General features: G+C 44.2%; 1 protein-coding gene across 5 annotated transcripts in view; it reads left to right on the plus strand.

Annotated features, from left to right (window-relative positions):
* The window catches only part of DDR2 (discoidin domain receptor tyrosine kinase 2), a 178,879-nt gene that overhangs the window by 17,683 nt on the left and 148,906 nt on the right, over window positions 1-12,290 (plus strand). For all 5 annotated transcript variants that reach the window (XM_070366682.1, XM_070366681.1, XM_070366684.1 and 2 more), the window contains one exon: window positions 8,217-8,362. The gene's annotated coding sequence lies outside the window, so the exon portion shown is untranslated. The remainder of the gene's footprint in view (window positions 1-8,216; window positions 8,363-12,290) is intronic.

Raw genomic sequence — 12,290 nt, forward strand, 5'->3', positions numbered from 1 at the left:
CTCCAGGGGATCTTCCTGACCTAGGGATTGAAGCTGCGTCTCCTGCATTGCAGGCAGATTCTTTACCACTGAGCCACTGGGGAAGCCCTTAAAACTTGATAGATGAAACATTTTCTGCATAGTGTCCAGGGAACCTGTGTTTTTAGCAGCCTCCCTCAGGTGATTGATTCTGTTGCAGGTGTTCCTTTGCCTCCATTTAGAGTAAAACTGCATTTGACTGTGGGTGCTTCGTGGCCCATGATTGTTTTTTATCCATCCTTCTATCTCAAGGACTCACTAAATTCAAAGAATGAAAGAAAGAAGGAACAATTGTCAATAGAGAATATGTTCTTGGAAAGAACATTCTTTTGGCCAGACCCTTGGAAAATTTAGAGATACATGTTTAAATATCACTTAATGTACTCAGTCTAGACTCTCTCTTGGAGGCCAACACGGCAAGGAGCCTATGAGAAGGGGCAGAAAGCATAGCTCTGTCTATAAAAAAAAAGAATTAAAACTTGCCAGGTGCCCCATGGTGAGATAGAATCAATCTTCTTCCCCTTTCCTAAAACTAAGATCAATAGAAAAGTGTAAATGACTTTGAGGCCCAGAAAGGGGCTCATTTTCCTACAGTGTTTGTAGGCATTTTCCAAGAGTTCTGCTTAACTCGTGGTTCTGAGGTCTACATGGATTTATTCCTTTATTAAGCAAAAAAAAATTTTTTTTGTTGAGTAGTTACTAAGTGACTTGAATGTCATAAGGCACAGTCTTTTCTCTTCCTGAGTTTATTATCAGTTAGAAAATTCAGGAAACAGTAAAGGAAATGTGGGGCTAGTTGCTCAGTGTCTGCAAACGCTAAAACGCAGGGAAGAGGTTGTATTGTCAGGGGACTGGAGCTGGATGCTATAAGTGGTGTAAGAATTGGATGGAATTAGACAGACAGGAAGCAAAGAACAGGAAAAGCAGAGGCTTGGCTGTCAGAGTGCTTAGGATCAGCCGGCTTGGAACAGTGAGGATGTAAGCCTGGGGTGGTGGGAAATTTGTACTGGGGAGCCTTGCATAGCTGTGTTTTATTACATTAAGGGGAGTTGCGGAATTTTGAACATTTTCCTTTATCTTATAGCAAGTGCAGTGTTGTTTAAGATTAATGTCACTGCAGCATGTCAGGGAAATCGCAGGGGAGGAGTTAAGCCAGGGAGAGTTATCCAAAGGCTCTTCTCAGTCCTCCAGATGTGAAGCGACCAGGTTTGGACCAAGATGGCAGAAGGAGCCAGGACAAGGTAGGGCTGCCGTGGGTGTAACCTGAAGGACACCAGTGAGATGGTATTGCTACTAATGGTGGGGTAGAAGCAGGGTGAAGCTCCCACACTAACTGCTGTGGAGTGTGTGAGAACCTAGAGACCCATCTTCCCACAAGAACTTTAGGCTGGAGAAAAGTGCCTTAAGCTTCTAGCCAGGATCCTGAGTCCAAGTTTTTCAAATGCCCTTTGACGCCGGCAGAGCAGATGGCCCTGGAGGAGGCTGGGCTCGCGGTTGCTTCCTTTTCCTTCTCTGTCTCTCATCCCTCCCCAGCTGGGTTCCCACCGGGAGAACCTCTCAGGACGGGCACTTCTGTTGGGACCTAATGAAGGAAATCTGGCTCATTGGACAAACGTGGTACTTCCCAAAGCACAATCCTTGGAAACTTGTGGGTTTTTAAATAGAAAACAATAGGGGAGGGCAAGGGCCAGAGTTCTGCGGCTTAATAAGTTTGGGAAACTATTCTTAGAGAATTAAGCAGGTTTGTTTACTGCAAGGACTTCCCAAGGTCTATAATATGGAAATGAGCATTTTGACCTTCTGAGAGAAAAGTAGCGTATAAACACTCAATGAGCATTTGGATCATGGAGCTCTTTCTTTTCTTCAAGAAGCATCTTGAGGGGAAACGGCTACATAGGACACATTTCAAGAGATCGGAGACAAGAAAGTTTGTCTTAAAAATAAGTCTCTTGAGACTTCTCTGATGGTTCAGTGGCTAAGACTATGCCCCCAAAGCTGGGGGCCTGGGTTTGATCCTTGGCGGGGGAGCTAGATCCCACATGATGCAACTAAGAGTCCATGTGCCTCAATTAGGATCCAGTGCAGTCAAAGAAATAAAGGAATGTTTAAAAAATAAGTCTCTTGCACTTAAGGTTGGTAGTGTAATGGAAAGAAAAAAAGAGTTTGGAATTTTAGTCAGGGGTCTACTACTGACTGATCATCTGGTATTGAACTACTTTGGGTCTGTTTGCACAGAGGTTATACTAATACTAGATGAATCCTTCAGTTCTTACAACTCCAAAGTCTGTGGTCGTGTGCATATGCAGAGGAGGAAAATAATCTGGTTTTTCTACGCTGTAATAATGCTGGTGGCAGAGACAGTGGTGGGATGGTGGCAGCAGGATGAGTGAGAGGTGGTTTGAGCCCTGCGCTGATTATGTGGTTGGGCACCATCGCAGAGTGGGCAGGCGGAGCAGAGGTGAACGAAGCTTCTGGTTTGCTCCCAGGCTTCTCGGAATCCAAGCATGTCAGGTGGGGCACACACACTTATCCAATGGCTAAGGCGAGGTTAATTCCTGCTGCTGCTGCTAAGTCGCTTCAGTCGTGTCCGACTCTGTGTGACCCCATAGACGGCAGCCCACCAGCCTCCCCCGTCCCTGGGATTCTCCAGGCGAGAACACTGGAGTGGGTTGCCATTTCCTTCTCCAATGCATGAAAGTGAAAAGTGAAAGTGAAGTCGCTCTGTCCTGTCCGACCCTCAGCGATCACATGGACTTCAGCCTTCCAGGCTCCTCTGTCCATGGGATTTTCTAGGCAAGAGTACTGGAGTGGGGTGCCATTGCCTTCTCTGGGTTAATTCCTAACAGTCACTTAGTCCATCTTGTCTCAGTTTTGCTGATAAGCAGCTGTGAGGCTTTGGGTAAATCAGTTAACCATCTGGGCCTGAGTTTTCTTCATCTGTGAACTTAGGAAGCTGGGTTAGATCAGGGAGTCCTGACGTCTTGTGAAGAGGAACTGTTGGTCAAGTCGTCTTGGCTCTTACCTGGAGCGTGGTAGGGAAAGCAGAGACCTTCTTTCATTACTTAGCGCAGATGAGCCCCAGGGCTCTGTCTTCAGTTTTCTTCTCTTCCTTCTTCCCAGATCATTTCATCTGCCTCAGACTTCAGTTATTGCCTTTATGTACTTGATGTTCAAATATGAATCTATAACATCAAACTCCCTCATTTGTTTATTTAAACTGAGGTATAGATGATGCACAATATTGTATAAGGTACAGGTATACAATAGTCATTCACAGTCGTTAAATATTATGGTCCATCTATAGTTATTATAAAAATATTGGCAATATTTCCCACATTATACAATATATCCCTGTAGCTTATTTTATGTTATTATTTAGTTGCTCAGCCATTTCCAATCCTTTTGAAACCCCATGGACTGTAGCTTACCAGGCTCCTCCATCCATGGGATTTCCCAGCAAGAATACTGGAGTGGGTTGCCATTTCCTTCTCCAGTGTATCTTCCTGACCCAGGGATCAAACTCTTGTTTCCTGCATCAGCAGGTGAGTTCTTTACCCCTAAGCCATCTGGGAGGCCCAGCTTATTTTGTACCTAATAATTTGTACCTCTTAATCCCCTACCCCTATGTGGTCCGTCCCTCTCCCCACTGGTAACCACTAGTTTGATCTCTGTGTCTGTGAGTCTGCTTTTTTCTTATGTTCACTGGTTTTACTTTTTAGATTTCCCATATAAGTGATACCTGGCAGTATTTGTCCTTCTCTGTCTGACATTTCACTTAATGCTCTCCAAGTACGTTCATGTTGCTGCAATTGGCAATTTTTTTTTTTTTTTAATGACCGAACCCATAGTGTTAGTATTCCATTCTTGTTGTTGCTCAACTCTTTGCCACCCCGTGGACTGCAGCACACCAGGCTTCTCTGTCCTTCACTATCTCCTGGAGTTTGCTCAGATTCATGTCTGTTGAGTCGGTGATGCTATCTACTACATCATTATATATATATATATATATATATATATATATATATATATTCTTTATCCATTCATCTGTTGATGGAATCAAACTCTTGAATTCTGGACCCAGATTTCTACTCCTCTGCTTGATGTATTTGCCTGTTTCCATGGAAAGGCAATCAAATTCTTTATGTTCAAACCGAAACTCACAATTATCCCTTTTAAACCAATTCCTCTCCCAGTTTTCCCAAGTTCCATTACTTGTAGTGATGTGCTCTTGGTCACCTGCAGACTGGACATGCAGGCTTCCTTGGCTCCTTCCTTCTTTCCTGCTGTAACTAGTTGCTAACTGATGCTCAGTCCTCTTACTGTAATTATTAGCATAGCTCCATATTATTTCTTTCCCCTTCCTGATGTCATTGTTCTAGGTCAGGCTCCCATCAGCCACTCTGCTCCCCTTCCCCTATAAAGCACCCCACATGCCAGGTTAAGCCGCATAGAGCCTCCCTCACCCTGCCATCCCACTCTTCCAAGCTTTTCCTGGGTCACACATGCTCACCTCTTGTTAGCATCTATAGTCTCAGCCATCTTCCAGCTCTAGCTTTGATTATTGTGCTGTTCCTGTCCTCCAGCCACATAACTTGCATTTTCAAATTGTTCCTTTTTCTTAGGCTTTTTACTTTTTTTTTTTTTTTTACAAAATTCTAGTTATATTTCAAGAGTCAGCTCAAATGATGCCTTCTTCCTCCTTCAAGTCTTCCCTGAACACTCCACTGGCTTGATTTCTCCTTCTTTTAGCATCTTATTCTTTTCTATCTTATTATCTCACCAACACAAATATATATATAGTTATATATGTATCAGATCTTATAATGTCCACTGTATCTTCTTCATCAAGGCCAAGGAACATGTTTTCTTCATCTATAACACTTGAAGTCCCTGGTATATACTAGGAGCTAGAAATACTATTGGCTAAGTTGATATCAAATTATTAATCAATTTAAAAAATAATAATCTATAAATGGAAACTAAAATCAATTAATTTTAGTAATTGATCTAATCAAATGCTAATAAAATAAGGTAAATAATCTTACCTTAAAATAAGGCATTTTACCTTAAAATAAGGTAAATAATCCAAATCTAATAAAATATTGGTTTTGGTATCCTGCTAGTCTCCTTTGCATGTAGCTAAGGGATGATTTTCTGAAGAATTTTAATTTTACGTTTTTACAATATTGGGTTAGTAAACTCCTTAGCTTACAGTTAAGGATAGTTTGTCTCTTTTGTAAGACCATTTCTGTGAAGCTGTGGGTCTTGCTATGTCATGAGGGGGCTGATTTCCTTTCTAACAGGAGCATCATGTGATGTGGTTAAAAACTTGAGCTTTGGAGTAGGGCAAACCTGGTTTTGAGTTACAATCCTGACCTTGTTAGCTGTGTTACCTTGGGGAATTTACCTAATGTCTTCAAACCTTATTCTCACATCTATAAGCTAAGCTAAGTCACTTTAGTCGTGTCCAACTCTGTGCGACCCCATAGACGGCAGCCCACCAGGCTCCCCCGTCCCTAGGATTCTCCAGGCAAGAACACTGGAGTGGGTTGCCGTTTCCTTCTCCAAGGCATGAAAGTGAAAAGTGAAAGTGAAAGTGAACTCGCTTAGTCGTGTCCGACTCCTAGCGACCCCATGGACTGCAGCCCACCAGACTCCTCCGCCCATGGGATTCTCCAGGCAAGAGTACTGGAGTGGGGTGCCATTGCCTTCTCCGTCACATCTATAAATGAAGGTTATAATATATCTGTCTGTAATTATCATAAGTGCTGGTTCTACTCCTAGGAATTGTTCAAAAGCAAATCTCTGCTCATCTTCACTGGAGGAGCACCCCTAAACCTGGGAGGTTTTCTCTAGGTTCTATGGGTCTAAAAACCACACTAGCCTATAGAATTTCAGAGGCAGATTGGAAACTTGAGGCAGAAATGCTGGGAATGTTGGTGCCTGTTTTCCTGGCCTAGTGAAAAGGAAAGCAGACCTATGTCTCTCATTCTGAATCAGACAGATGACAAACATCTCACAAGAGGAGAAAAAGAACAATCTCCATCATCTTCTCTTGCCCTAGTGTCTAATAGCTCCAGATTTCCTAAAGGACAGGATGACTGAGGTTCCTGGAAAAGCCAGGACATAAGACATAACATCCTCAGTCCAGGACGTAGGATCCATCTTACATATTATTTCTGTTAATAGAACAATAAAGGGAGAAGGTGAGCAGTTCCTGAGCCCTGAGCACCTTCTGTGTCAGGCACATCTAATGGAGAATTACAATTCTTCTTCTTTACGACTTCTTGAGACAGGTGTCATTATCTCCATTTTACAAGTAAGTAGAAGCTAAGTAACTCCCAAGATTCACAGCTAGTGAATATGAAAGTGAGGAAATGAACCCGGGTAGTCTTCATACCGGAGAAGGCAATGGCACCCCACTCCAGTACTCTTGCCCGGAAAATCCCATGGATGGAGGAGCCGGGAAGGCTGCAGTCCATGGGGTCGCTGAGGGTTGGACACGACTGAGTGACTTCACTTTCACTTTTCACTTTCATGGACTGGAAAAGGAAATGGCAACCCACTCCAGTGTTCTTGCCTGGAGAATCCCAGGGACAGGGGAGCCTGGTGGGCTGCCGTCTATGGGATCACGGGGTCGGACACGACTGAAGTGACTTAGCAGCAGCAGGAGCCTTCATACATTTTAGCCTTTGAATCCATCAATGTAATTAGACCAAATTAGCCATGTGAGGTGAGGGCTTCCTTTAGGTGATGCATTTTCTGTGTCAGGAAAATTGTGGTCTAACAGGGTTAGCCTTTGCCACCTTAGTACCACAGGGAACTAGTTTTCAGGAATACTGTTCAGGGGACTTCCCTGGAGGTCCAGTGGTTGAGACTCTGTGCTTCCACTTCAGGGGGCTTAGGTTTGATTTCTGGTCAGGAAACTAAGATGTCACATGCTGCATGGGGTGGCCAAATAAAATAAAATACTTGGGGACACTTGGTGCTTCCCCCATGATGACCTAACACTGATAATAGTGAGTATGCTTTGAAAGGTTGATGTTTGTCAACATTTCTGTACAGGTAGGTGCAGAGATATTAGTACACGCTTCTTCTGAAATAGTGAGATAAACCCCAGCTAGAAAAGGACAGTAATAGAGCAAGAGTTTGAATATTTTCTCAAATTTTGAAGGCTTCAGCTGCATGCCTTTCTGGGGAACTAGTTGCCAGAGGAAAGCTGTACTAACATATGTGACATGCATTCTTGATCTGTGTGGCCACTTTATTCCCTTTAAGTTCTAGATCTTTCAGTGAATAAGCTGTCAACTTCTGGTAGCTGTTCATCAACTTGGACACTGCAGCACTGATGTAGTTATATATGGTTATATCCATTCAGTGGGAAACAACAGATCTTTAGAAAGGAATGACATAACCACATATGCTAAAATGCAACGACCCCCACCATGTAAACAGAAAGCCCAAAGTGAAATGTACAGGGTACTAAAACTTGATTTTTTAAATTAAAAACCCTGTACATCCATATAGTTTTACATACATGTAGGATGATTCTAGAAAATTACTCAGTCAACTGATACCTAGCTGTACCTGAAGAAGGGGACTGAGAGTCTGAGGTGGAATATGGAGCAGTTATTCCAGGGTGCTCTGGGGGTCCCTGCAAGTTTGTGAGACCATTTTAGGGGATCCACAAGATAAAAACTATTCTCAAAGTAACAGTAGGATTTGCTTTTTTTTTTCACTCTCATTCTCCCACAAGTATATAGTGGGGTTTTCCAGAGGTTAAATGACTTGCATTATTATTGTAACAAATTGAATCTAGAAGCAGATAATAGGACCTATTTGATTAAGTCAGATATCAGAAAGATTTTTAAAAATATTAAGCAGTGTCAGTCTTCTAAGTATTTTTTGAAAAATTTTTATAGAAAATTATTATATGTGTTAACATACAATTATATTTTAATGAAATAAGTAATAAATTTAAAATTCACAGTTTTTAATTTCTAAATTGATAAATATCAATTGTGTAACCCCTATAAACAAAATCTCTGAGGATCTGTCAAATTCCTTCACAGCCTGGGGCTGCTGGGAGGCTTCTGTTTAATAGTGGTGGACAGAAATGTCAAACACGAAAGAAAATGTGAATGAAGAAAAAGTTTGTAACAAAGCATTGCTTTCCCTTTTCTCCCCCTTCCTAAAAGGAGATCCACAACTGGTCCGGGGTTCGATGCTCTAGAAAGTTCTAAGGCTGTGACTTGAAGCCAAGAAGCTGAAATAATTCAAAAGAAGCAGAGGCCAGCAATTCCTGAGGATCCTGTCCCTCGGAGAATGCTCTGCACCCATTGATGTAAGTAGGGCTGGTCACTGAAGCTGTGTTGCCACAGGAGATTGGGGCTGACAGTGTGGCTCCCCTGAGCCCCTCACTTACCCTGGTCGGTGTCATGGAGAAAGGTGAACCTTGGATTCTGTCTTTGGTGTTGTTGTTGTTCAGTTGCTAAGTTGTGTCTGACTCTTTTGCAACTCCATGGACTGTAGCCCACTGGGCGCCTCTGTTCATGGGGTTTTCCAGGCAAGAATGCTGGAATGGGTTGCCATTTCCTTCTCCAGGAGATCTTCCTGGACCAGGGATGAACCCACACTTCCTACACTGGCAGGTGAATTCTTTACCACAGAGCCACCTGGGAAGCCCTGTCTCCTGGAGATGATAGCAAATGAAAAGGTCATGGGTTTGATCATATAGGGAACTTGGTGTTGAATGTCCATGTCTTCTTCGCACTTCAAGGATCTGGTTGTGGCCAACCCAGAGTAAATGTTCATCCTGGGGTGTCCTGGACCCCCAGCTCTGAGTGGCCCAGGATCTCTAGGTCTCCCCTGTTTTTACAGGACCCACTGGAATCTCTGGGTTTCCTGGATCAATCTAGGCCTCTTTTAATAGTACAATTCCATTTAGAAAAAATTTAAATTAATTTCCTGCTTCCAGCAATAATTTGAGTTGGTTTAGAAAAAAAAAAAAAGACTTAATAGAACTACTAAAACCAGGATAAGAGAACCAGAGCCCTATAATAAGGTTTGAGAGAGTTAAAAGCACAAGAACACCTAGCCAGGGATGCTAATTGCAGATAAGTGGGCTGCTTAGCTCCAGGTCTCAAGACAAAAAAAGAAGCATGATATACTGCAAAGCTTCATGAGGAAACCAAAAGCACTTGCTCAGGTCCAGGTGGTCAGCTGTAGGTGAGTTTTGGTCTGAAGGAGACTTCTCAGTTCATCTGTTAGCAGACCTGAATCCTACCAACTAAACTAGGCCTGCAGTAATTTCATGCATCTGAGACCCTCTCAGTCCATAGGTCACCAAAGGCAGAGAACATCCCCTTCATGCCCGTATCCCTGGCATCTAGTGTGGGTTCTGGCACGTGGAACATGCTGAGGACCCCGTGCCTTGACTTAGGCTTACATCTAACGTGCAGCTTCTGTGACACTTGTTGAATGAATGCACAAGTGAGTGAACAGTGTGGACAATCCTTGAGATGAAGGATGAAGGGCAGGAGGGTAAAGTACTATTTCCTCACATTCCCCAGGAGATTTCTTCTCACTAACAACGCTCCTGGGATTACACACTCCTTTCTGTTTATTGTCTAGGTAACTGCCCACCTTCCCCCATTCCTCCTTAAAATAACTTGGGTCCCTTTCTTCCCATAGATTGCCCTGAAACCAATTCCCTTCCATCCTTCATTCCTTCCTTTCCTCCTTCCAATAGATTCTTGATACTGGAGAGCTAAGTGGTCTTTAACTTGAGCCTTCATGGTATACACTTCAGAATGAATAATCCATAGCTGCATTTAACCACTAACCAGAAATTATTGCAGAGTCTCTCTATTCTATTTGACTGTGATTTGACTCTCTCCATTTGACTGACTCCATTTGACTCTCCTATTATTTATCTGTGATTCATTCTGTTTTACCTCTCAGAAGGGTAAGAGTACTCATCATTGTGGTCTTTTCTTCCCCTGCCACCCAATCTTAATGACTATTTCTAGAAAGTATTATTTCAATATCCAAGATGTGCTATAAGTAGCTTTGGCTTGAGCACCTTGTCCGTGTGGCCGCTACCCTCCCCATCCTAGTGTTATACCCAGAATTATCTCAGGTACTTTGGATTCATTCCATTCTGCTGGTCTCTGCCGGTCACCAGTGCAGACTTCCTCCTTTTCTCAAATGATGAGACTAAGTATTTCAATCTGTTTAAAGACTCAATAAGTTGCAGCTTCCTGTGTCTCTTGCTAATAGGAAGAGCAAGTATTTAGCATCTAAACTGGAACACTTGTGAGGGAAAAGGAGCGTTATTAATAGAAACTCTGGATATTTGATCACCGACTTTTCAAAGATCTTGCATCTCTAACGAAGGCTGAGCGCAGAAGGTCAACAAGTGCCTTTGGAGATCGATTCCCCGAATTCTGTTCAGTTGTCTGTATTGGGCCAAGGGGATCTGGCATAGACCTCTTAGCGCTGAGTGTTTCTAATGAGCCAGTGGAGAGCCTGTCCTCTTCTGGATGGCAGAGCTCCCACGGGAGACAGGCAGGATTCCCACAAAACTGGCGGCCCTGTCTGTGAGACCCCGTGGTGCCGGCCGTCCTCCTCCCTTCCTCCCCTCCTTCCCGCTCCCGCCGCCCCCTCTGCTCCCTTCCCCTTTTCCTGATCCCCACTCTCTTGCTCTGCCTCCCCCTCCTCCGTCCTCTGTGCCTTTTTACTGCCGTTCTGTCTCCTCTCTCCTTTTCTTTCGTCTCCCTCTGTTTCGCTATTTTCTGCTCCCCATTTGTCACTCGCACGTTCTTCCTTCCCCTCTCTCCCCGAATGGTCCTTTCAACACTGTTGGAGGGCGGCTTAGAAGAGCGCCTCTGCCAAACTCACTTTCTCCTTTAAAGGAAAAGCTCGTGTTTCCAACTGTAGCTTGATTTTCCTTCACGAGCTGCAGGCCGTCCTTTCCTCATTGCGAGTGGTCTGTTTCTCATGAGCATCTCTGATGGGAAGTTCTGGTTTCGTGTGTCCTGGGGGACACGTGTGCTGAGGCATGAAGACAGCATGGGGGGGAGTGTGGGAGGTGGGGGGTGGGTGGAAGTTGGGGTCGTGACAGGAGCAAACCCTGGAGACGCCTGCTTAGTCACAGAATGGATTACGGTTGAGATAAATGACACACTGTAATTGTGTTGCTGCAATAAACCTGAGGGTCTGAGATTTTGGAATTGGACTGTGCCTGGATCATTTTAGAGAAGGCAAGATCCTGGTCAGCATCTAATCAGGGAGCCACAACTCTGGAGGGTATGTGACTGCACAAGAGCAGGGAGCCCGACAGACATGGAGGAAGCTAGCTCTGTGCAGAGATGGGGGTGGGGTGGGGTGAGATGCGACAGAGGTGGGCAGGTTGACTCAGACATTTCCCAATGAACCAGGCTCCAAAAACATTCTGAAAAGCAGAACCTGAGAGCAGGCTGCAGTGATCTGAAAAAGAACTGGTGGGCTAGGCAACATGCTCTTTCTTTTTTTCTCATGGGATCCAAGGACTTTGCATAGTATTTTTACTTAATAAAATAATAACACTGTTTACTGAGCCCCTGTGATATGTAAGTGACTCTAGAAGAGACTTGGAATGATTCAAATGTAAATGAGAAATAACCCATCCTAAGCTGAACAACAGAGAGAGGTAACGTGGAAGAGAATTCCTTCGAGCAGGTGAGGATGTGTTGAGACCGTGGTGAAAGGTTGAAGGGAGGAGAGCAGCAATTGTGGCTGGGCGGGTCGGAGGATAAGTGCCTTGACTGTGGAGGGGTGCGGCTGGGAGGCCAGGCCGAGATTCGATACCCAGAGAAAGGTGTAGGTCACTCATTATTGATGGAGCGTACCTAGACAACAAGGACGCAGAATGACCAGGAAACAAGGATGGGACTGGGCGTACAGGTGGAGGGGAAGGAGGAAGTAGCCATCTCCCAGGAGCAGAGGGTTGGGGAGGAGGATTGGTGAAAGATAGAGTTGCAAAGGAGGGAGGTGCCAGTCTGCTCACTGGCTGGCTTGAGACATCTGGATACCATCCTTGAAATCCAGCATCTGTGTGGAACATGCTCCAGGCAGGATGGATGACTTTGCTTTGGGAGATGCTCATTTCCGATGCCCCTCTTGCTGCGTGTGGTTGCATTTCTGAATCAGATTTTTTTTGATAGTTGCTCAGTCATGTCCAGCTCTTTGCAGCCTCTCCTTAATTCTCCAGGCTAGAATACTGGAGTAGT

The sequence above is a fragment of the Bos mutus genome, chromosome 3 (genome assembly GCF_027580195.1).
Source record: "Bos mutus isolate GX-2022 chromosome 3, NWIPB_WYAK_1.1, whole genome shotgun sequence".
In the NCBI taxonomy this organism is placed as follows: Eukaryota; Metazoa; Chordata; class Mammalia; order Artiodactyla; family Bovidae; genus Bos; species Bos mutus.